Raw genomic sequence first — 27087 nt, 5'->3', positions numbered from 1 at the left:
AACTTAATAATATATTACTCCCTTGTATTGCCTTATAGAATCTGAATACTAAATGCAATACTAGAAATAAAATGCAGAAAGAGTAGCTTGTCACATAAAAACAAATACTGTACAAAAAGTTTATGGTGGTTTTAAGGCTAATATTTCATTTCTAATATTTAATTTGATATTTCAGCATTACAAACTGATGTCTTGTGTTTTTGTGTATCAGGTTTTATGCTATACTTTAGCTTAGGGAGAAATAGAATTGCATAAATAAAATTTGGTGACTTAAAAAAGAAAATAGGAAGAAACTACTAGGAATAATAGGATAAAGGAAAGGAAAAATAAAAGCAGAATAAGAAATATTCTATGTACAAAATGAAAAGGACTCAACCAGAAGAACTATATGGTCTGTCACAATTTATTTGCCTTTTAAATTGTTTATTATATATCTATATTCAATATAGATATTCAATTCTTCTCTGAAACACTAAAATATGAGTTCTGAAGAATGGAAACACTGTCATTTGTTAGCTACATCAGAAACATTTGTTAATTATTTAAATTATCATTTTTTATTTTTTATTTTATCAGCAATGGGTGTGGTTTAATTTAGGATTTAGGAAGACAGTGTAAGTATGTGGCATATATATTTTCTTAATGTTGCATCATTCCATACATTTAATTATTATGATGGCAAAATGCTAATGTCACATTGTGTAAAAGCTTTTGGAATAAAAGATATTGTTGTAGCTATCTTTGACCACTGTTTGCTTCCTGGTCATAAATATTCAAATATCTCCCACAAAGAAAATCCTTACTCCTTCCTCAAAACTAGAATCCCATTACAGCATTTGCTTGAAGTCTATAATCTCATCATTTAAGTCGTATCAATTTCTGAGTGATGCTTCCCAAGACTGGTATCTCAGGATTAGCTACTTGGACATAGCTTCTCTTAGTCCAAAGGCAAACCAGGAAGTTAATTTATTTGCCCTCCATTCATCAAACATATAATGTGGAAACAAAGACCAGATGACTTCTAGACACATATAAGTAAAAGAGAGCAGAGCTGTAGGCTCATAAACATCACAGATCCACAGCAATTCTAAAATTTAGCCAGGCAAATGAATTTGTGAGTTCTTTATTGGGGCAATTCTGCTCCCCTGGATTGATTCTTTGTTGTTCTTCACTCTGCCCACTAAGTAAATGTTCATTTTCTGTGAGGAAGGCATTTATGTGCAACTGAAAAGCTTCTCAGCACGCTACCTGCCTGAAGGAATTTAGAGGCAAAAAGGCAACTTTTTAATTTTAGAATGTCTGTATCTCTCCAGCTCATGGACATATAAGTTATTTCAAAACCTCGTGGGTTTTCTAGATACCAAATTATAAATTTACTCCATTTGACGTAATTCATAGCCCCAAATCTCTTTGAGATAACCCTGTCTCTGCTATACTTCAGGGTTCTGTGGGACAATTTTCTTAAAAGTTGTTTGTGTTGAATCAAACGTAAGAAATTGAGAAATTCCTTAGGACTGATAGAAGCCCATTTGTCCAGCTAAACTGTTCTATAGGGCACCTTGTTAAATCTGTTTAACAACTTACCAAAGGATTTCACAGTAGGCCTTTGATTTGATATTTACTCCTGAAACATTATGGATTCCATCTTTGCAAAGAGTCCTTTTTCAATAAGGTAGTTGTTTGTTTAGGGGGTGACCAAGGAGGAAAAACAATTTCATCTTTGATCTCAGTAAATATTGGCTTTTTAATATTTTCACCAAATTCTGCTTGAAAATGGAACAGTATCTCCTTTAGTACATCTCATTTCTTATATATTTGGTCATGGGAATCTAAAATAAGACAGTTGGCACTTACAGCATTTTGTATGAAAAATCTTAGCCAGAACTAAGTACATTGGGTACACTTTTCATATTCCATGTTATTCCTGGCCACACTTTTGATAATTTTGCTGTACTAGCAGCAAATAATAATTTGTATATCCCTTTTTTCCTATAATTTTCTCTGTTGCATGCAATAGCAGTTTTCACTTCCCTTAAAACTCCGCTAATATTCTCCTTGGGTAACTTTAGACCTATTCCCACTAACAATTCCCAAAGTCAATGCTACATGTTTTAGGTTTCTATTACAGCAGCATCCCACTTCCAGATATGAATTATGTTTTAGTTATCCATTGCTGCACTACAAACCACATCAAAAGTTGGTAACTTCAAACAGTAACAATAATCAATTTATTTGTATACACTTCCTTAATAAGAACTGGGCTGGGTTCTGTTTTGTTTTGCTTTTTCCTCAGGGTCTTACCAGTGTTATTGTTGTGGCTGTGTTTCACTGTTCAGTTTGGAGGCTGTAATAACTGATGTTTTACTCTTTTTATACAGACTAAATGTCTCTTGGTCTCTAGGTGGCCTATCCTGCAAAGTAGCTAGACATATTATAGGATGACTCAGTACTACTGAAAACTGAAAAATTTATGTCTTCAGGCCTTCTTAAGGCCTGGGATCAGAAATCTCAGGACATTACTTTTGTCATGTTCTTTGTCAAAACAGTCCCTGAGGGCATTCTAGATTCAAAGGGAAAAGCAGACTCTACCTCTTGACTGGAGAGTGCTAAGGTCACATTTCAGGAGAAGATTAGGAATGGGAGATTTTGGTGTAGCCATCTTAGAAATACAATCTTCCAAAATACATAATACAATACATTAGTATAGATATTTGAACTTCTAACCTCATTGGGTGTTATAATGATATAGTCTCATAAGTTATTCAATTTAGTATCCTATACATTGCAAGAATCTCTTCTTCTTGTGGAAATATAATAAAATATAAAATCTGCCAACCCCCAAATTTCTCCTCACAAATATAGAAAAAACAACAACAACAGTTTTTATCATTGAATGAGCATTAAACTGACTACAATTCACATTCTAGACGATCCCTAAAGAGATGGCAAAGAACAAAAGAATCTAACTCTTCTATAGCCAAGCTGATGCAGTCCATTACATACATGTTGGATTGTATGTTTAAATGTTTCCATTCAAAGGAAAAATTAAACTTACATGTTTTTAACAAATAGGAAGTTACATCTTGGAGTCAAATATCTAGGCTTAAACTTCTGAGGAGTCAGGGAGAAAGAGTGGCCCCTCCTTGATGTTTATATTTCAAAAAGAGATGTTTTCAGAGGTCCCCATGTAAGACATTCCTGGGATCAAAACTGGCAAGAGGCTCATTGAATTTTAAAAAGATTTGCATATATCTCAGAGAGACAGAGAAAAACTTTTACAATTTCAGGTGTTCTAATAGAAGACAAGTAGTTCTTCGATGGTTGGGAAAGGAGTTCTCTTTCCCTTTGGCACCAGGGAAAATTTTTAGTGTAAATATTTTTTAGATTTGTACCTACCCTATATTCAGCACCATTTTTACCAGATGACCATCTAGGTGTGCACTGAGTGCTTTAAAGAGGAAATCGCTATAGCATTGTAAATTGTACTTTATTGGCAACTAGTCATGAAAGTATTCTTTACATGCAGTGATAAAGTTGGTACGACTTTTACTCATTTATCCTGGGGCATCATTTATTCTCTTCACTGTCCTCTTGCCTTTTAATTGCTTGCTTTTATTATCATTGCCCCATTGAGTTCATCTTCATCACTGCCACTCAAGAGCTCTTTGCAAACCTGATCATGTTACTTTTCTTCTCAAATTGTCCATTAGGTTTTCTGTGCTTTCAGAATAAATTTCACACTTGTTTTCACATTATACAGAGAGTATTGTATGCTTTCTTTTGCCTACCTGTCTGACTTGCTTCCTTACACTTGCACCACTCTTTAGCTATAAGTTAAAATCTTTAGTTAAGGGCATCATGCCTTCTTAAGTCTCTGTGCCTTTGCATGTACTCTTGCTTTCATGCTAAGCATTCTCCTATCCCTTCTTCATATAAACTAATATAATGCCTGTTTGTTATTCAAAGATTCAGCTGATGCTTTATCTCCTCTGAGAGGCCATTTGTTTCTACGTATAGCTTCTGTCCAATGACTCTTTTTGATACTCTCTCCTATGTCTTCTGCATTTCTGTAACTCTGGCACCAAGTACAAAGTATTTGGTGCCCAAATTTTACCAAATAAATGTTTGATAACTTTAAAAAGGAATAAGTTCTTTGAGGTAGGTCATCTAATTCTGTTGGGGGACTGAGGCAAGAAGAATCTGGAAATTTATTTAACATCTTTTGTTTTTTAAAGAGGAAAATTAAGAAGCTGATAAGCTGTTTTCTCCTTGGGTAAAAAAGCCCAAGATTGCCAATATGTGGGCTTTCTGTGGAGTAACTTTCTTTTAAAGTGAGTATGGGTTTGGAGTAACTTTAAAATAAAATTTTCTGCCAGAATTTGAAATGGTGGACTTAGGTCTCAGCCAAGATGAGGTTAACACCTCACCAAAGTTAGAATATGTTAAGAAATACAATAATCTTAAGTATAAAAATTAGGAAAAAATAATCCAAAAAATTGCAAGTTAGTGAATCAGAAAGAGAATAGAAGAATGCATTTGCCAAGTAAACTGAGGTCATATTAACTAAATTCCTTATGCTGTAAATGGGTTTAGCTATGTATTTGCTTGCCTTTTAATAGGTTTAATTATGTGCTTTTTGCCAATGACTGGTGTTTCAGAAATGGGAACTTCAACATCAGAAAAGAGAAAGGATATGGGAAGTCCTAAATCTAAGCTCTTTGAAGGAGAGATGTTTAGAGATATTGAAGGTTAGGAACACAGAAAAAGGGCAGTGGAAATTGACATGTTAGTTTTCAGATTTCATGCTGCATATGTTGCCTATTTGGTACTAACCTATACATGCAGACAGTACTTTGTGAGCTGTTTTGTGTTATTACTTGGATTATAACAGTGAAACCAGGAGATACATGGAAGCAAGTACTCCTTCACTGAGTTTTTAAAATTTATCCTAGTGTCTCTATAATGTAACCAATTACTTAGTGGAAATGTACAGATAGAGGCTGAGAATGGCTACCATTTTTGGGAGGGACGGAGGAAGAGAATCTAATAAAGTGGCAAACAGAATAGTAGAATATAAGTAATGGCATGGAAATTAAGAAGAGAGAGAGGGAATAATTAATATTGCCAATGGCTGAAGAGACATTAAGTAGAATGAAGACTGAAAGAACTCATTGGGTTTGCCAAGTAGGGAACTATTGGTGGTCTTAGCAAGAACAGTTTATGTAGAATGATGAGGGTAGAAAATGTGGAAATCAGCCTGTCATAAATTAGAATAAATGAGGGGAGGAGTGGGAATATCAATAACATCACTATCATATTTATGTATCCATAACCAATGTGTAATATTGGATTGTATCTGTAAAAAAATTACAAATTATATATCTAGATAATACTATACTAGCTGGCATTGAAATCTATCCTTCTTGAGCCAACACAGCTGTAGGAAAATGAATCTTCCCTGGATTTCTTGGTGTTCCTATGAGGTCCTGACCATCTAAACTACAGAAATTGATACACTATGAGATAATGTTTCCTTTATTTCCCCCAGAAAAAAATGTTCTCTTCATATAGTATGGATACTAGATCTGCGTCTTTTGTCTCCTTAATTGTAGTCAGTTGATCCCATCTAGAGATTAAGAGTTCTCCTAATTTACCCAGAGCCAAACACTTACATTCTGGGGGTAGGGACCTTCACCCTCTTCAGAAAGAGACCTTTGAAGGAAATAAGACCTTTGAAGGGAAAAAAAATGTATGTTTACATTTCAAATGAAGAGAAAACCCTGAGTAGTAAACTCAGAGATGCTAGTGTTATTTTCCCTCTAGAAGCATATTTACACTCAAAGTGTAAGAACTCAAAATTCTTTCCCTTTTCTTCCCAAGGTGAATATGCTTACATTAGGAATAAAAGGTTTTCCTCCCTTAATTTAAGAGGGAAGGAGGGACAACTGTCCCTCTACTATATAAGCCCCTAGATCCGTATTTTCAGAGTCTCTCTCCTACGGTACCATCTTTGCATATGTGTGGAACTATCTATTTGACTATATGTGGCCTCTCATCTGGTCACCTAGGTGGTACTAGCCTTGGGGGACCAGTGCTACAATGTTACTCTGGCTGCTGTTATTGTAAGAAAATAAAGCTCCGATTTCTGTTCCAGATGTCTGATATATCTACTATTATCTATTTATCTGTCTCTCTATCTGTCCATCTGTATTAGTCTGTTTTCACAATGCCAATAAACACATACCTGAGACTGGGCAATTTATAAAAGAAAGAGGTCTAATGGACTTACAGTTCCAAATGGGTGTGGAGGCCTCACAATCATGCTAGAAGGCAAGGAGGTGGAAGTCACATTTTACATGGATGGCAGCAGGCAAAGAGAGAGAGCTCGTGCAGGGAAATTCTTGTTTTTCAAGCCATCAGATCTACTGAGACTTATTCACTATCATGAGAACAGCATGGGAAAGACTCACCCCCATGATTCGATTACCTCCCACTGGGTTCTTCCCATGAACTGTGGGAATTGTGGAAGTTACAATTCAAGATGAGATTTGGGTGGGGACACAGGCAAACAATATCACCATCTATCTACCTATTTATCAATATATAAATGTGAAAGTAGGGTAACATCTCAGACCCATCACAGTTTCTGACTTACCATCAGCTAGACCATGTTATCTTGACTATCATATAGTTACCATAGATGAACAACTGAATTCTAGTTATTGCAATGTGAGTGGAAATGATGTCTGTCACTTCCAGGCCTGATTCTTAAACATCATTTGTTTTGTCCTCTATGTATTTTCTCTTTCTGTTCAACTGGGATTGCCAGAGATCTTGGGAACCACTTTTTGAAAATGGCTGATTTGCTATGAGTCTGGGTTTCTGAAAGACTGCCTACTTACTCACTCCTCTCACCTCCTTTGCCTTGCTGGCCAGAAACATTGATTCTTCACTACTGTTTGAGTGAGATGTAAATTTCTATTTTGTCTATTTGCTAGAGCAGTTAAGAACAATACTGTATTTACACATGATAGAGTGGGTAAGAGCTTATTTTAGGGACAGATTGCATGTAAATAAATTACTAACTGTTTGATCTTCAGCAAAATACTTAATCTTTCTCTTCCTCATTTGCTCATCTGTAAACTGGGATAACTCTTAGGGCTTTTCTTGAGATTAAATTAATATATTTAAAGTGCTTAGAACAATGTCTAGCACATAGAAAATAGCCTGAAATACTTTGTTATTATTATTATTATACATTCATTACTTGATTTTTCTCTTAAGATAAGTTTTCAAGAATAATCTCTGTAGATAAATGTAGATTTAGTTCATTTATCTTGATGATTAGATTATATTCCATTTTATTAAGGCCCAGACTTAGTTATTTATTGAATGCAAACTATAAGAACACAAGTGTGAAGAACATGTAACAACTTCAGAATTGTAATTATTTCTGTGGAAGAAAGAAAGAGGGGAGGGGATGCAATTGTGATGGAATTTTGATAATTATGGGTGGTAAATACATAGGTTTCTTTTATATTATACCTGTATTTTCTCCAATTTTGAAATACTATATAATTAAAATAAATTGCAAATTACTTTGTATGACCTTTTTCTAATAAACAATAAATTTTCATATAAATTGGTGCATTTTACTCATTTATAGCTTTTTTTCTAAGTCATTTATAAGTTTTGTGTTTTTCTGTACCATTAATGGAATAGTGCAGTTTTGAAAATAGCCCAAAATATTCAATTCTTAAACATGGATGGTATAAATATGACATAGTAAACTTAATCCAACTATTAGTATTGCTATATTTTATTGAATCTAATATACCATCAAGTGTAAAATTTTTCATAGCATTAAGAAAGAAAAATATTCTGATTTTAAGAAATCATGAAGTATAAGATGCATTCTAATTTTAGAGATGTTAAAATGTAAAAAAAAAATGATGTGTTGGAAATAATAAAATGTGTTTTTTCTAATAGCAGTTTTCATTTCTTCAATAGACATAAATATCAAAGATTTAATTTAGTTTGTTTTTTAGTCAGCTTTACTGAAGTATGTTTTATATAAAATTTTTAAAACTAAATTTAAAGGTTCAATTTGATGAATTTTGATAGTTATATTGTGTAGTAGATCATTTTCGTCACCTCTTTACTATAAGTTTCCTTTCTGTGACCCTTTACCTGTAACAACCACTATTCGGGTTTTGTAGTTAAATTTTTCCTTTTCTAGAAGTTCATTTAAATGAAATGATACCATATGTAGTCTTCTTGGTCTGGGTTTTTTTTTTTTTTTCCATAGATTATTGGCATATAGACAGGTGGTATTTGGTTATATCAGTATACACTGCACCCTATTTGTAGTCTTTTATCCCTCCCCCCACTCCCACCCTTCCTCCCAAGTCCCCAAAGTCCATTGTATCATTCTTATGCCTTTGCATCCTCGTAGCTTAGCTCCCACATATCAGTGAGAACATACAGTGTTTTGTTTTCCATTCCTGAATTGCTGCACTTAGAATAATAGTCTCCAGTCTCATCCAGGTCACAGAAAATACTGTTAATTCATTCTTTTTTATGACTGAGTAGTATTCCATTGTGTGTGTGTATATATATATATACACACACCACAGTTTCTTTATCCACTCATTGATTGATGGGCATTTGGGTTGGTTCCATGATTTTGCAATTGTGAATTGTGCTGCTATAAACATGTGTGTGCAGGTATCTTTTTCATATAATGACTTCTTTTCTTCAGGGCAGATACTCAGTAGTGGGATTGCTGGATCAAATGCTAGTTCTACTTATAGTTCTTTAAGGAGTCTCCACACTGTTTTCCATTGTAGCTGTACTAATTTACATTCCCACCAGCAGTGTAGAAGTGTTCCCTGTTCACTGCATCCACGCCAACATCTACTGTTTTTTGATTTTTTTTATTATGGTCATTCTTGCAGGAGTAGGTGGTATCACACTGTGGTTTTGATATGCATTTCCCTGATCATTAGCAATGTTGAACATTTTTTCATGTGTGTCGGTCATTGTACATCTTCTTTTGGGAATTATCTATTCATGTTTTTAGCCCACTTTTTGATGGGATTATTTTTTTCTTGCTGATTTGTTTGAGTTAATTGTAGACTCTGCATATTAGTCCTTTGTCAGATATATAGATTGTGAAAATTTTCTCCCACTCTATGGGTTGTCTGTTTACTCTGGTGACTGTTCCTTTTGCCATGCAAAAGCTCTTTAGTTTAATTAAGTCCCAGTTATTTACTCTTTTTTATTGCATTTGCTTTTGGGTTCTTGGTCATAAAATACTTGCCTAAGCCAATGTCTATAATCTTCTAGAATTTTTAGTTTCAGGTGTTAAATTTAAGTCCTTAATCAATCTTGAGTTGATTTTTGTGTAAAGTTTGAGATGAGGATCCATTTTCATTCTCCTACATATGGCTAGGCAATTATCCCAGCACTATTTGTTGAAAATGGTGTCTTTTCACTGCTTTATGTTTTTGTTTGCTTTGTTGAAGATAAGATGGCTGTAAGTATTTGGGTTTACTTCTGGGTTCTCTATTCTGTTCCATTGGTCTGTGTGCCCATTTTTATACCAGTATCATGCTGTTTTGGTGACTATGACCTTAAAGTATAGTTTGAAATCAGGTAGTGTGATGCCTCCAGGTTTGTTCCTTTTGCTTAGTCTTACTTTGGCTAGGCAGGCTCCAAAAAAAATTTTTTTTTATAATTTTGTGAAGAATGATGGTGGTATTTTGATGGGGATTGCATTGAATTTGTAGATTGCTTTTGTCAGTATGGTTATTTTTACAACATTGATTCTATCCATCCATGAGCATGGGATATGTTTCCATTTGTTCATGATGTCTTTGATTTCTTTCAGCAGTGTTCTGCAGTTTTCCTTGAGAGGTCTTTTGCCTCCTTGGTTATGTATATTTCTAAGTTTATTCTATTTTTATTTATTTATTTTTTTGCAGCTATTGTAAAGGGGGTTGAGTTCTTCATTTGATTCTCCACTTGGCCACTGTTAGTGTATAGAAGAGCTATTGATTTTTGTACATTAATCCTGTTGCTGAATTCTTTTATGAGTTCTAGGAGCTTTCTGGAGGAGTCTTTACAGTTTTTGAGGTAAATGATCATATGGTCAGCAAACAGTGACAGTTTGACTTCCCCTTCACTGATTTGGATGCCCTTTATTTTTTTCTCTTGTCTGATTGCTGTGACTAAGCCTTCCAGTACTATGTTGAAGAGGAGTGGTGAGAGTGGGCATCCTTCTCTTGTTCCAGTTCTCAGAGGGAAGGCTTTCAACTTTTCCCCTTTCAATATTATGTTGGCTGTGGCTTTGTAAGAGATGGTTTTCATTAAATTGAGGTATGTCCCTTGTATGCTGATTTTGCTGAGAGTTTTAATCAAGGGATGCTGGATTTTATCAAATGCTTTTTCTGCATCTAGTGAAATGATCATGTGATTTTTGTGTTTAATTCTGTTTATGTGGTATATCACATTTATTGACTTGAGTATATCAAACCATCCCTGCATCCCTGGTGTGAAACCCACTTGATCATGGTGGATTATCTTTTTGATGTGTTGCTGGATTTTGTTAGCTAGTATTTTGTTAAGAATTTTAGGACCCAGAGCAAGATAGCTGAATAGGAAAAGCTCCAGTCTCTAGCTCCCAGCGTGAGTGACATAGAAGACTGCAGGTGATTTCTGCATTTTCAACTGAGGTACTGGGTTCATCTCACTGGGGAGTGCCAGACAATCAGTGCTGGTCAGCTGGTGCAGCCCAACCAGCAAGAGCTGAAGCAGGGCGAGACATCGCCTCACCTGGGAAGCACAAGGGGGAAGGGAATCCCTCTTCCTAGCCAGGGGAACTGAGACATACAACACCTGGAAAATTGGGTAACTCCCACCCTAATACTGCACTTTACCAAGGGTCTTAGCAAGCCAGGAGATTATATTCCACACCTGGCCTGGAGGGTCCCACGTGCACGGAGCCTCCCTCATTGCTAGCACAGCAGTCTGCCATCTAACTGCAAGGCAGCAGCGAGGCTGGGGGAGGGGTGCCCACCATTGCTGAGGCTTAAGTAGGTAAACAAAGCCACCAGGAAGCTCGAACTGGGTGGAGCCCACAGCAGCTCAAGGAGGCCTGCCTGTCTCTGTAGGCTCCACCTCTGGGGACAGGGCATAGCTAAACAAAAAGCAGCTGAAACCTCTTCAGATGCAAATGACCCCGTCTGACAGCTTTGAAGAGAGCCATAGATCTCCCAACACAGAGGTTGAGAGGACAGACTGCCTGCTCAAGTGGGTCCCTGACCCCTGAGTAGACTAACTGGGAGACAGCCCACACTAGGTGCAGACCAACATCCCACACCTCACACAGTGGGGTACACCCCTGAGATGAAGCTTCCAGAACAAGAATCAGACAGGAACACTCGCTGTTCAGCAATATTTTATCTTCTGCAACCTCCGCTGCTGATACCCAGGCAAACAGGGTCTAGAGTGGACCTCAAGCAATCTCCAACAGACCTACAGCTGAGGGTCCTGACTGTTAGAAGGAAAACTAACAGAAAGGACACCCACACCAAAACCCCATTAGTCCATCACCATCATCAAAGACCAGAGGCAGATAAAACCACAAAGATGGGGAAAAAGCAGGGGAGAAAAGCTGGAAATTCAAAAAATAAGAGTGCATCTCCGCCTCGAAAGGAATGCAGCTCATCGCCAGCAATGGATCAAAGTTGGACAGAGAATGACTTTGGTGAGTTGAGAGAAGAAGGCTTCAGTCCAGCAAACTTCTCAGAGCTAAAGGAGGAGTTACGTACCCAGCGCAAAGAAACTAAAAATCTTGAAAAAAGAATGGAAGAATGGATAACTAGAATAATTAATGCGGAGAAGGCCATAAAGGAACTGACAGAGATAAAAAACATGACATGAGAAATACGTGACAAATGCACAAGCTTCAGTAACCGATTCGATCAACTGGAAGAAAGAGTATCAGCGATTGAGGATCAAATGAATGAAATGAAGCGAGAAGAGAAATCTAAAGAAAAAAGAGGAAAGAGAAATGAACAAAGCCTTCAAGAAGTATGGGATTATGTGAAAAGACAAAATCTACGTCTGATTGGGGTGCCTGAAAGTGAGGGGGAAAATGGAACCAAGTTGGAAAACACTCTTCAGGATATCATCCAGGAGAACTTCCCCAACCTAGTAAGGCAGGCCAACATTCAAATTCAGGAAATACAGAGAACGCCACAAAAATACTCGTCGAGAAGAGCAACTCCAAGACATGTAATTGTCAGATTCACCAAAGTTGAAATGAAGGAAAAACTGTTAAGGGCAGGCAGAGAGAAAGGTCGGGTTACCCACAAAGGGAAGCCCATCAGACTAACAGCAGATCTCTTGGCAGGAACTCTACAAGCCAGAAGAGAGTGGGGGGCAATATTCAACATTCTTAAAGAAAAGAATTTTAAACCCAGAATTTCATATGCAGCCAAACTAAGTTTCATAAGTGAAGGAGAAATAAAATCGTTTACAGACAAGCAAATGCTTAGAGATTTTGTCACCACCAGGCCTGCCCGACAAGAGACCCTGAAGGAAGCACTAAACATGGAAAGGAACAACCGGTACCAGCCATTGCAAAAACATGCCAAAATACATCAACTAACGAGCAAAATAACCAGCTAATATCACAATGACAAGGCCAAGTTCACACATAACAATATTAACTTTAAATGTAAATGGACTAAATGGTCCAATTAAAAGACACAGACTGGCAAAGTGGATCAAGCGTCAAGACACATCAGTTTGCTGTATTCAGGAGACCCATCTCACATGCAGAGACACACATAGTCTCAAAATAAAGGGATGGAAGAAGATCTACCAAGCAAATGGAGAACAACAAAAAGCAGGGGTTGCAATCCTAGTCTCTGATAAAACAGACTTTGAACCATCAAAGATCAAAAGAGACAAAAAAGGCCATTACATAATGGTAAAGGTATCAATTCAACAGGAAGAGGTAACTATCCTAAATACATATGCACCCAATACTGAAGCACCAAGATTCATAAACCAAGTCCTTAGAGACTTCCAAAGAGACTTAGACTCCCATACAATAATAATGGGAGACTTCAACACCCCACTGTCAACATTAGACAGATCAATGAGACAGAAAGTTAACAAGGATATCCAGGAATTGAACTCAACTCTGCACCAAGCGGACCTAATAGACATCTACAGAACTATCCACCCCAAATCAACAGAATGTACATTCTTCTCAGCACATCGCACTTATTCCAAAATTGACCACATAATTGGAAGTAAAGCACTCCTCAGCAAATGCACAAGAACAGAAATTATAACAAACTGTCTCTCAGACCACAGTGCAATCAAACTAGAACTCAGGACTAAGAAACTCAATCAAAACTGCTCAACTATATGGAAACTGAACAACCTGCTCCTGAATGACTACTGAGTCCATAACGAAATGAAGGCAGAAATAAAGATGTTCTTCGAAACCAATGAGAACAAAGATACAACATACCAGAATCTCTGGGACACATTTAAAGTAGTGTGTAGAGGGAAATTTATAGCACTAAATGCCCACAAGAGAAAGCTGGAAAGATCTAAAATTGACACTCTAACATCACAATTAAGAGAACTAGAGAAGCAAGAGCAAACACATTCAAAAGCTAGCAGAAGGCAAGAAATAACTAAGATCAGAGCAGAACTGAAGGAGATAGAGACACAAAAAAACCCTCCAAAAAATCAGTGAATCCAGGAGCTGGTTTTTTGAAAAGATCAACAAAATTGATAGACCACTAGCAAGACTAATAAAGAAGAAAAGAGAGAAGAATCAAATAGATGTGATAAAAAATGATAAAGGGGATATCACCACTATCACCACTGACCCCACAGAAATACAAACTACCATCAGAGAATACTATAAACACCTCTATGCAAATAAACTAGAAAATCTAGAAGACATGGATAATTTCCTGGACACTTACACTCTCCCAAGACTAAACCAGGGAGAAGTTGAATCCCTGAATAGACCAATAGCAGGCTCTGAAATTGAGGCAGTAATTAATAGCCTACCAAACAAAAAAAGTCCAGGACCAGATGGATTCACAGCTGAATTCTACCAGAGGTGCAAGAAGGAGCTGGTACCATTCCTTTTGAAACTATTCCAATCAATAGAAAAAGAGGGAATCCTCCCTAACTCATTTTATGAGGCCAACATCATCTTGATACCAAAGCCTGGCAGAGATACAACAAAAAAAGAGAATTTTAGACCAATATCCCTAATGAACATGGATGCAAAAATCCTCAATAAAATACTGGCAAACCGAATCCAACAGTGCATCAAAAAGCTTATTCACCATGATCAAGTGGGCTTCATCCCTGGGATGCAAGGCTGGTTCAACATACGCAAATCAATAAACGTAATCCAGCATATAAACAGAACCAAAGACAAGAACCACATGATTATCTCAATAGATGCAGAAAAGGCCTTTGACAAAATTCAACAGCCCTTCATGCTAAAAACGCTCAATAAATTCGGTATTGATGGAACGTATCTCAAAATAATAAGAGCTATTTATGACAAACCCACAGCCAATATCATACTAAATGGGCAAAAACTGGAAGCATTCCCTTTGAAAACTGGCACAAGACAGGGATGCCCTCTCTCACCACTCCTATTCAACATAGTGTTGGAAGTTCTGGCTAGGGCAATCAGGCAAGAGAAAGAAATCAAGGGTATTCAGTTAGGAAAAGAAGAAGTCAAATTGTCCCTGTTTGCAAATGACATGATTGTATATGGAGAAACCCCATTGTCTCAGCCCAAAATCTCCTGAAGCTGATAAGCAACTTCAGCAAAGTCTCAGGATACAAAATTAATATGCAAAAATCACAAGCATTCTTATACACCAGTAACAGACAAACAGAGAGCCAAATCATGAATGAACTCCCATTTACAATAGCTTCAAAGAGAATAAAATACCTAGGAATCCAACTTACAAGGGATGTGAAGGACGTCTTCAAGGAGAACTACAAACCACTGCTCAGCGAAATAAAAGAGGACACAAACAAATGGAAGAACATACCATACTCGTGGATAGGAAGAAACAATATCGTGAAAATGGCCATACTCCTCAAGGTAATTTATAGATTCAATGCCATCCCCATCAAGCTACCAACGACTCTCTTCACAGAATTGGAAAAAGCTGCTTTAAAGTTCATATGGAACCAAAAAAGAGCCCACATTGCCAAGACAATCCTAAGTCAAAAGAACAAACCTGGAGGCATCATGCTACCTGACTTCAAACTATACTACAAGGCTACAGTAACCAAAACAGCATGGTTCTGGTACCAAAACAGAGATATAGACCAGTGGAACAGAACTGTGTCCTCAGAAATACTACCACACATCTACAACCACGTGATCTTTGACAAACCTGAGAAAAACAAGAAATGGGGAAAGGATTCCCTATTTAATAAATGATGCTGGGAAAATTAGCTAGCCATAAGTAGAAAGCTGAAACTGGATCCTTTCCTTTCTCCTTATATGAAAATTAATTCAAGATGGATTAGAGATTTAAATGTTAGACCTAATACCATAAAAACCCTAGAAGAAAACCTAGGTAATACCATTCAGCACATAGGCATGGGCAAGGACTTCATGTCTAAAACACCAAAAGCAACAGCAACAAAAGCCAAAATTGACAAATGGGACCTAATTAAACTAAAGAGCTTCTGCACAGCAATAAAACTACCATCAGAGTGAACAGGCAACCTTCAGAATGGGAGAAAATTTTTGCAATCCACTCATCTGACAAAGGGCTAATATCCAGAACCTACAAAGAACTCAAACAAATTTACAAGAAAACAACAACCCCATCAAAAAGTGGGCAAAGGATATGAACAGACACTTCTCAAAAGAAGACATTTATGCAGCCAACAGACACATGAAAAAATGCTCATCATCACTTGCCATCAGAGAAATGCAAATCAAAACCACAATGAGATACCATCTCACACCAGTTAGAATGGCGATCATTAAAAAGTCAGGAAACAACAGGTGCTGGAGAGGATGTGGAGAAATAGGAACACTTTTACACTGTTGGTGGGATTGTAAACTAGTTCAACCATTGTGGAAAACAGTATGGCGATTCCTCAAGGATCTAGAACTAGAAATACCATTTGACCCAGCCATCCCATTACTGGGTATATACCCAAAGGATTATAAATCATGCTGCTATCATACACATGCACACGTATGTTTATTGCGGCACTATTCACAATAGCAAAGACGTGGAATCAACCCAAATGTCCATCAGTGACAGACTGGATTAAGAAAATGTGGCACATATACACCATGGAATACTATGCAGCCATAGAAAAGGATGAATTTGTGTCCTTTGTAGGGACATGGATGCAGCTGGAAACTATCATTCTCAGCAAACTATCGCAAACACAGAAAACCAAACACCGCATGTTCTCATTGATAGGTGGGAATTGAACAATGAGATCACTTAGACTCGGGAAGGGGAACATCACGCACCAGGGCCTATTATGGGGAGGGGGGAGGGTAGGGATGGCATTGGATGTTATACCTGAAGTTAATGACCAGTTGGTGGGTCCTGAAGTGTTGATGGGTGCAGCACACCAACATGGCACAAGTATATATATGTAGCAAACCTGCACATTGTGCAGATGTACCCTAGGACTTAAAGTATAATACTAACAAAAAAAAAAAAAAAAAAAAAAGAATTTTAGCCTCTATGTTCATCAGGGATATTGGTCTGTAATTTTCTTTTTTTGTTATATCCTTTCCTGATTTTGGTATTAAGTTGATGCTGACCTCATAGGATGAATTAGGGAGAGTTCCCTCTTTCTCTGTCTTGTGGAATAGTGTCAAAAGGATTGGCACCAATCTTCTTTGGATGTTTAGTAGAATTCTGCTGTGAATTCGTCTGGTCCTGGACTTTTTTTGTTGGTAATTTTTAAATTACCATTTCAATCCCACTACTTGTTATTGGTGTGTTCAGTGTATCTAATTCTTCCTGATTTAAGCTAGGAGAATTGTATTTTTACAGTAATTCATTTATCTTTTCTAGGTTTTTTATTTGATGTGCATAAAAGTTTACATAGTAGCCTTGAATGATCTTCTGTATTTCAGTGGTGTCAGTTGTAATATTTCCTGTTTCATTTCTTAATGAGGTTATTTGGATTTTCTCTCTTTTTCATTACTCTTGGTAATGGTCTTTCAATTTTATTTGTCTTTTCAAAGAACAGGCTTTTTGTTTCATTTATATTTTTGTTGTTGTTGTTGTTGTTGTTGTTGTTTCAATGTCATTTATTTCTGCTCTGATTTTCATATTTCCTTTTTGCTGCTGAGTTTGGATTTGACTTGCTCTTGTTCCTCTAGTTCTTTGATGTATAACCTTAGAAAGTCTGTTTGTGCTCTTTCAGTCTTTTTAATGAAGGCATTTAAGGCTATGAACTGTCCTCTTAGCACCACCTTTGCTGTATCCCAGAGGTTTTGATAGGTTCTGTCATTATTGTCATTCAGTTTGAAGAATGTTTTAATTTCCAACTTGATTTAGTTTTTGACCCAATGCTCATTCAGGAGCAGGTTATTTAATTTCCTTGTATTTGCATGGTTTTGAAGGTTCCTTTTGGAGCTGATTTCCAGTTTTATTCCACTATGGTCTGAGAGAGTGCTTGATATAATTTCAAATTTCTTAAACTTAATGAGGCTCATTTTGTGGCCTATCATATGATCTATCTTGGAGAAAGTTCCATGTGCTCTTGAATAGAATGTATATTCTACGGTTGTTGGATGGAAAGTTCTGTATATATCTGTTAAGGCCATTTGTTTTGTGGTATTTGTTTCATGGATTCAACAAAGAATCCATTGTTTCTTTGTTGACTGTATGTCTTGATGACCTGTCTAGTGCTGTAATTGTTTTGTAAATTTGGGAGCTCCAGTGTTATGTGCATACATGTTTAGGATTATGATATTTTCCTGTTAGACAAGGCCTTTTTACCATTATATAATGTCCCTCTTTGTCTTTTTTAACTACTGTTGCTTTAAAGTTTGTTTTGTCTTCCGTAAGAATAGCTACCCCTGCTTACTTTTAGTGTCCATTTGCATGAAATGTCCTTTTCTACCCCTTTAAATTTATGTGAGTTCTTATGTGTTAGCTGAGTTTCCTGAAGGCAGCAGACAATTGGTTGGTGAGTTCTTATCCGTTCTGCAGTTCTGTATCTTTTAAGTGGAGCATGTATGCCATGTGTATTCAATGTTAGTATTGAGATGGGAGGTACCATTGCATTCATCATGGTATTTGTTGTCTGTGTACCTTGGTTTTTTGCTTTCTGTTTTTGCTTTTCAAATTGTATTTTTGTTTTATAGGTCCTGCCTGACTTATGCTTTAAAGAGGTCCTGTTTTGATGTGTTTCCAGAATTTGTTTCAAGATTTAGAGCACCTTTTAGCAATTCTTGCAGTGGTGGCTTTGTCGTGGTAAATTTCTCAGCATTTATTTGTCTGAAAAAGACTGTATCTTTTCTTCATATATGATGCTCAGTTTTGCTGGATACAAAATTCTTGGCTAATAATTGTTTTGTTTGGGGAGGCTGAAGATAGGACCCCAATCCCTTCTAGCTTGTAGGGTTTCTGTTGATAAATCTGCTGTTAATTTAGGTTTTCTTTCATAGGTTACCTGGTGTTTCTGTCTCACAGCTCTTATGATACTTTCCTTTATTTTAACTTTAGATAACCTGATGACAGTGTACCTAGGTAATGATATTTTTGCAATGAATTCCCCAGATGTTCTTTGTACTTCTTGTATTTTGTTATCTAGGTCTCTAGCAAGGCCAGGGGAGTTTTCTTTGATTATTCCCCCAAATATGTTTGCCAAACTTTTAGATTTCTGTTCTTCTTCTGGAAAACCAATTATTCTTAGATTTGGTTGTTTAACATATCCCAGACTTCTTGGAGGCTTTGTTCATATTTTCTTATTCTTTTTTCTTTGTCTGTGTTGGATTGGGTTAATTAGAAGACTTTGTCTTTGAGCTCTGAATTTCTTTCTTCTACTCATTCAATTCTATTGCTTAGACATCCCAGAGTATTTTGCATTTCTAAGTGTGTCCAATGTTTCCTGAAGCTTTTATTGTTTTCTGTTTATACCATCTATTCCTTTGAATATTTCTCCCTTCACTTTTTGTATCGTTTTTTGCATTTCCTTCCATTTGGGCTTCACCATTCTCTGGTGCCTCCCTGATTAGCTTAATAACTAACATCCTGAATTCTTTTTCAGGTAAATCAGAAACTTCTTCATTGTTTGGATCCATTGCTGGTGAGCTAGTGTAATTTTTGGGGAGTGTTGAAGAGCCTTGTTTTGTCATATTACCAGAGTTGGTTTTCTGATTCCTTCTTATTTGGGTAGGCTCTGTTAGAGGGAAGGTCTAGGACTGAAGGCTATTGTTCAGATTCTTTTGTCCCATGGGGTGTGGTAGTGGGATGTAGTACTCTCCCCAATTTCCTATGGATGTAGCTTCCTGTGAGCCAAATTGCAGTGATTGTTATCTCTTTTCTGGGCCTAGCCACCCAGCAAGTCTAGCTAGCTCCAGGCTGGTGAACTATCTGTGGGTCTCTCAGCTGTGGATACTAGCACAGTATTTGGGGTGTCTCCCGGGTCCTGCTGTGGGTCCTCTTGGGATGCTTGGTTTGTTCTTTCAGTCATTCTGGAGCTAAAATTCATGATATGAGCCTCTGCACACAGCTCTGTCTGTCTGAATTGAAGCTGCAATCTAGTCCTGCCTCCCGTCCACCATGATGATCTTGCTTTGCTTTTTTTTTTTTCGTTTACTGTAATGGTTTTCAAATTTATCTATGTTGTTTCATTAATAGGTTGGTGTTTTTAATTGCCCAGTAGGATTACATTATATAACTATACGATATTATGTTAGTTAATTCAATAATTGATGAGGCATTAGATTGCTTTCAGTTTTAGACCATTGTGATTGAAGCAGTTATGAACATTTAAGTACAAGTCCTTATTTGAGCATATATCTCCATTTTTTTGGAGTAAATAAGTAAGAGTGGGCTTAGTGAGTGTATATTTAACTTCATAAAAGACTGGGAAAGAATTTTCCATGGTGTTTGAAACATTGTAAATTCCCACTAGAAATGTATGAGAGTATCAGTTGCTACATTTAATCATTAACACTGGATATTTTCTTTTTAATTTTAGCTGTTGTAGTAGGTGTGTAATGTGGTTTTAATTTTGCATTTCCCTGTGACTAATAATGTTAAATACCTTTCCATATGCCTATTTGTTGTTTATAGCCTTCTGTGAAACGCCTATTCAAATATTTTGCTTACTTTAATTGGTTTTTACCTTCTTATTATTGAGCTACAGGTATTTTTAATGTACTCTGGTTACAATCCTGAATAAGCTATATGTTGTTAAAACATTTTTTCCCAGGATAAGGTTTGTTGTATTATTTTCTCTAAGATTTCTTTTGAAGAGAATTTTTAAAAATTCAATGTGGTCAAAGTTATCAATTTTTTATTGTGTGGTTCATAATTTTGGCTTTACCTAAGGACACAAAGATTTCCTACCAGAATTTTATTTTCAATAAGTTTTATAGTTTTAGTACTTACATTTATATCTAAGAGCTATTTCAAGTTTAATTGTTTTACATGGCATGACATAGAGAAATAAGACATTTTTGGCATACCAATATATAAAGTTATTACAGCAATATTTGTTGAAAATATTTCCCATTTTCTATTGAATAACTTCAGCATCTATGTAAAAAATTAACAGACCATCTACAATAGTCAATTTTTGAACTCTGAATTCTGTTTCCCTTATCTACATATCTATCTTAATCAATATCCAAACTATTTTGATATGTGTAATTATAGTGTATAATCTTGAAATTAAGTCCTAAATCTTTGGAATTTTATTCACAATCATTTTGGCTATTTTGAGTAATGTATTTCCTTACAAATTTTAGAATCAGCTTGGAAATTTCTGAAAAAGAAGCTTGCTGGTATTTCTATTGTGTTTCATCGGTAGATCAATTTGGAGAGAATTCACATTGCATCTTCTAATCTATTAATAAAGATTTATTAGGAATGTTAAAGATTTTCTCACCAATGTTTTGTACTTTGCAGCATACAGCTCTAACATGCTTTGTTAAATGTATCATTAAGTTTTTTATACATTTTGATGCTATTATCAGTGGCACAATTTCAACCTCAAATTTCAACATTTCTTGGCGAGTATTTAGAAACACAATAAATTTTTGAACATTGACCTTACACCTGTGACATTGAAAAATTCACTTATTAATTCTCGTGTCTTTTTTGTAAGCTTGTTTTATTTTTCCACATAGATTTTTATTTTTGTCTGTGAAAAAAGTTTTACAACTTCTTTTACAATCAGTGTGCTTATATTTTTCTTGTCTTATTAAATTGGCTAGAAACTCCAGTGCTATGTTGAATAGGAAATGTAAACAAAGGCATCCTTGTCTTACTTCTCATTTTAGGGCAAGAACACTCAGTCTTTCATCAATAAATATATTAGTTGTAATCGTTTCTTATATGTCATTTATCAGCTTGAAAATAAGTCTTTCTATTTCTAGTTGGCTGCTAATTTTTATCATAAATGTATTGAAATTTGTCAGATTTGTTTTGGTATCTTTTAAGATAGTCTTTTTTTTTTTTCTTTTTTAATCTATGACTGTGGTAAATTACACTGAGTGATTTTTCAAATGTTAAACAATTCTTACATTCTTGGACAAACCCCATTTAGTCATAGTGTATTATTCTTTTTGTATGTTATTCAATTTGATTTAAACAGTTTTTGGAAAAGAAAGTTTTGGATCTACGTTAATGAAATATATTGGTCTCTAGTTTTCTTCAATTATGATGTTTTTATCTGATTTTGGTATTGAGGTATTGCAGGCCTCTTAAAATGAGGTAAGGAAGTCTGTCTCCTTCACTTTTCTAAAGAGTTTCAGTAGAATTGGCCTTATTTTCTCTTAAATGTCTGATAAAATTTATTGCTGAAGCAATCTGTGCCTCCCGTTTCTTTTTTTTTTTTCTTTTTTTTAATGGGAGAGACTTTTAAATGATATTCAATTTCTTTAGTAAACTGGGCTATTCATGTTAACTCAGTCGTATTGAGTGAACATTAGTGGTTTGTATCTTTCATGGAATTTGTCTATCTTTTATACATTGTCAAATGTATTAGCTTTGCATAATTTTCCCTTATTTGTCTAATATTTATAGATCCATATTGAGGTTCTCTTGCTTTATATTATTTTTTTGTCTTTCCTATATTTTTGATCAGTTTGAAGTTTGTCAATTATACTGATCTTTTCAAATAACCAGTTTCATTTAATTTGATAAGTATATTTTATTACAAGTGTGCAAAATAGTTTTTCAGCTCTATGCTTATTTGTGCAGCTTCCTGGATCTACAGAATTATAGTTTCAGCAAATATGGAAACAAATTATCCATTACTGCTTCAAAAGAATAAGCTGATTCAATTGTAGGAATCACTTTGTTTCCCTTTTCTTGAGTATCATAGTCCTGTGCCTTCTGTTCAATAGCTGAAGACTGTTGTTTCTTATATTTTACCTAGTTTTCTAGTAGTTGAATAAAAGAAGGTAAATTTTGTCTTTGTTATTCTGTCTTGATCTATAATGGAAACTTTAATCTATTTACATAAGTCATAAATATCCAATTCTAAAATCTTCCTAAAGACTCTAAAATCTGGTTAGTGTAGAATCTGTGGAACATCTTAAGGATTCCATTTGAGAAATCTAGATGCTAATCAATTCTACAGCTATTTCTATTATGCAATCTAATATTTAATATAGAATGTCAGATTCGAAAGGATATTTATAGTACACTAAATTATTTATCTTTATGTAGTATTCTATGAAGACTATTTTAATTGGGGATTTTGGATAGATTTTGAAAGCTTTGTATCTTTTCTTTTATACAGAAGAGTTTGTACTTTATACCATTTATAGTCTGGTGTGTTTTGGTGAAAATAAGGTTGTCATGCTAAGTGTAATCTGAAGGATATTCAGAATAATCTTTCTCCCTTAACCTTAGAGTTGATAAAAATCAACTATGTGTGTGTTTATATATATACATATATACATATATATACACACACACACACACACACATATATATATATATGAGATCAGTGATTTGGCAAATTAGCAATCTCCTTATTTATTTTAAGTATTTTAATTTCTGTTTGAATAATCATTATTTATGCCTGTGTGTGTGTGTGTGTGTATACACACGCATAAACACAAACATATTCTGCTTTCTGTATATCCTTCTAATAGTTTCAAATTTTTTGTTTTTATATATAATTATTTAATCAATCTAATATTTGAGTCTGTTTGTATGCTGTTGTTGTAGGGATCCAAGTATTATTAATGTGGATGAACAATTGTCTTTGCATCCATCATCCAATTACTTATGCCTGGTCTTTCACATATGAAGTCCACACACATGCAGACACACACACACTCATATATATTTGGCTTGATTTCTAGGGTTCATTTTGTGTTTATCATTGGGATACTTGTAAATCAATTTAACAAATTAGTAATGTATAGTAAGTCTAGAGATACGGTTGACAAGCCCTTCCTCATTTTTTTAGTCATTTGAATTATTAGGCAATCGTGATAGCATAATGAAATTAAAATTTTAACAAAAGAGAAAACCTAACAAATTTATCAGTTATTTAATTTCATTAAAGCTAAACTATAACTAAATGAGTACAAAAATAATTTAAAAGTAGCATTTAAAAAACAATCTACATAATTTAGAGACTATGTTGAAATAATTTAAGATTCAGGACAAAATAGTATAAACATAAAAACAAATACTGCCCTACTAATTGGTGGTCATCAAGGTTATCATAAGAAAATTACAGTGATCCTCTCTTATTAATTTTTCCAGTTCATGTTTCAAGTTGCTGCCCTTTTAGTCTATCAGAAGTAAAACAATCAGGTCACTGTAAAAAGTAAGAAGTCTCAATTTATTCCTAAACCCTCCATTTTTCTGATTCTAGTGTGCTTTTTAAACATGACTATTAGTTCATTTTATATTTATAATTTTAGCTTAATAAAAGTACTTGTGATTCCACATACTAGTTGACTCAGTATTTCTGCTTTATTTACTTTGCATATTCTGTTTACTCTGCTTTGTGTATCACTTACGTATCATTTCCAAAATCAATCCATGCTTCAAAACCCAGTTTAAATGTTAGCTTGCCTGTCACTCCATGCAAAAATATCAGCAATCTCCTTTGAGTCTCTGTTTAACATTTTCATCCTTTATATCATAAATGTATTAGTTTCTACCTTGTATTATTACTTATGTGATAGCTTAATCGCTTTAATTAGACTTCCTGTTCTTCAGAAGCCTTACTTATGTATGATGCTTTTTTATTTTGTTAACATGCTGGTTTTTATCATACCGTAGGTGATTTACAAGTATGTGTTGAATTAATATAAACTAGGGATAAGATTTGTCAAAGGATATAGAGAAGAAATAGTAAATAACGACAAAAACAAGGAAAGGAGGAGGTTTTAATCATTTAAAAGCGAAGACAAGCTATCATAAAGAACACCTGATGATTGAGGATAGATTAAAATGATATAAAATTTTTCTTTACATATTTTTCTAGGAGGATAAGGATAAATAAACCCCTAGAATTAATGGCATCCACTCAGGTGATTAGGAGTTCAGAACTGAAAACTGGAAACTGTTATACAAAATGATAAATTGTCATTATAAATGACCCCTGTGTCAGAGAACAAATGTGACTGGTATAAATTAATAGAAATAATGACAATTACTAAAAAAGCTATTGTAAAATAAAATAGTAACACCAAAAAAATACCCAATAATAGTTAACATTTACTGAGGGGTTACATACCAATATGGACATGCATGTGCGCAAACATATACACACACACTCAGAAGACTCTCATAGAGTAACTGTTCACAACCCAGTGACAGGACCTTGAAATTGTTATAGGTTGGTCTACTCCATGTTGGTGATTCCCTAATCATATCTCCAATCTGGCTGTAGTTTTGTCCCCAAACTCTGAAATTAATTATCCAACTGTCTGTTTGATATATCCATTTGAAGATGTCATTTGGAAAAGTGTCAGGTGTCTACTCATGATCAGTAAATATTTACTGAATCAAGAAATTAAAAGAATGATATTTGCAACCAAGTATCATTTATTGTTGGGATGAAGGAAAATATTCCAATGTAACTAATTGCAATAGTAACTTAAATGATAACAACAATGTAATGATTTTAAAGGATGCTGCAAATCTGCTTCCAAAATTCAGGGACCTGTCCTAATAATAAGCTCAACTAAAATATGATTTGATAGCACATTAAAACAATTTAAAGACTATATGGAAAATGTTTGTAGCAAGCATAATATTAAATGTTAAAACACTAATCTTATTTCCATTAAAATCTGGATGGAGACAGTGATATCCTCTTGAATCACTGTCATTCAGTTTTGTTTTAGAGATTCTAAACAATGCAATATGGAAAAATAATCAAATAAGGAGAAAAAATGTTAAAATGTGAGATATGAATAACATGTATATGGCAAAAAGAAAAAAAGAAATGGTATTAAAACCATTAGCATTATTAGGAGAATATTGCAAAGTCAGTGAAACAAGCTATATATAGAAAAATTTTTTTAAGTTAAAATAACAAATTAGGAAATTTTGATTATGAAAAAATAGCTAGGCATTATAATGTCCCAAATAAAACTAGATATATTAAGAAGTAAATTTACTAAGTTACTGGATACATATGAAGAAAACTATAGAAGTTTGTTTCAGGATACCAAATAAAACCTGCACATATATGGAAAACATGCCACAATGCTGTACAGGAAAACTGAATATTATTCAAATATTTACCACATTATAAATTAAATACAATATATTAATTCATACATTCATTGATTTAACAAATTTCCTAAGTGCCCACATGTCTTTGGCACTAGGTATACAGGCATGAGAGAGATGGACAAGATTTCTTCCTCCCAGAGCTTACATTCTAATGGTACAGAGAAAAAATAAACATATAAACAAGTTAACTTTTTTTTTAAGGTAGTAGTAAGTGTTGTAAAGAAAAAGAAACCAAAATCACGCAGGAATGAGCCTGATGGTGGTGGTTGGCTGGCCTTTTAGGTAAGCGGCCAGGGAAAGTCTCTGTGAAGACTACCTTTCAGGAGAGGCATCTAAGCAGTCAAGGGTCATTCCAGGCAGCAGTCTGAAGAAAAAGCCTCTGTTCAACAAGATCAACAAGTGCAAAGCTCTGAGGTCAAAGTATTCATGGTATGTTAGGGGAGAGCAGAGCAATAACAGTGAAGCAGTGTGAACAAGGGGGATAGTATGACAGGAGATGAATTTTATGGAATAATGAAAAGAAAACCCATGTAGGACCTGTACACACATATCAACCATACATATGTAATATGCAGTATACAATATTATATGGAATATAACATATATACTATATGGTACATATATAATACATACATATTTTACATATATGCATATGCATATATGTGTTCTATATAACATATATGCATATATGTTAGAATAAGTGAAAATTTTTTATAAACATTGTATACAATACACATTGTAGTTAAAGAGTGAAGATTTCTAAGAAATACCTAATATACAAATATACAGTTCATTATGGAGAAAGGGTAAATGGACTATAAACATAAGAAATTTAAATTATTTAGTAGAGAAATAGTAATCAAAACAATTATATACTGTTTTCAACAAAAGTTAGGCAAATTAAAGAATGAAAACATTAAGTGCTAAAGTCTTTTTGGAAAAACTATTTATTTGCCTCCAGCAAAATCTATGTTTTAGAAACTATCCCTAATAATTAAATTATATATGAGGATCTGTTTTCAAAGATGTTTATTCAATATTTTATAAACAACACCCTCTTATCCATTGGCAAGAT

Source organism: Papio anubis, chromosome 3, assembly GCF_008728515.1.
Source record: "Papio anubis isolate 15944 chromosome 3, Panubis1.0, whole genome shotgun sequence".
NCBI classification, from domain to species: domain Eukaryota; kingdom Metazoa; phylum Chordata; class Mammalia; order Primates; family Cercopithecidae; genus Papio; species Papio anubis.
Note: the sequence above shows the minus strand (reverse complement) of the source record.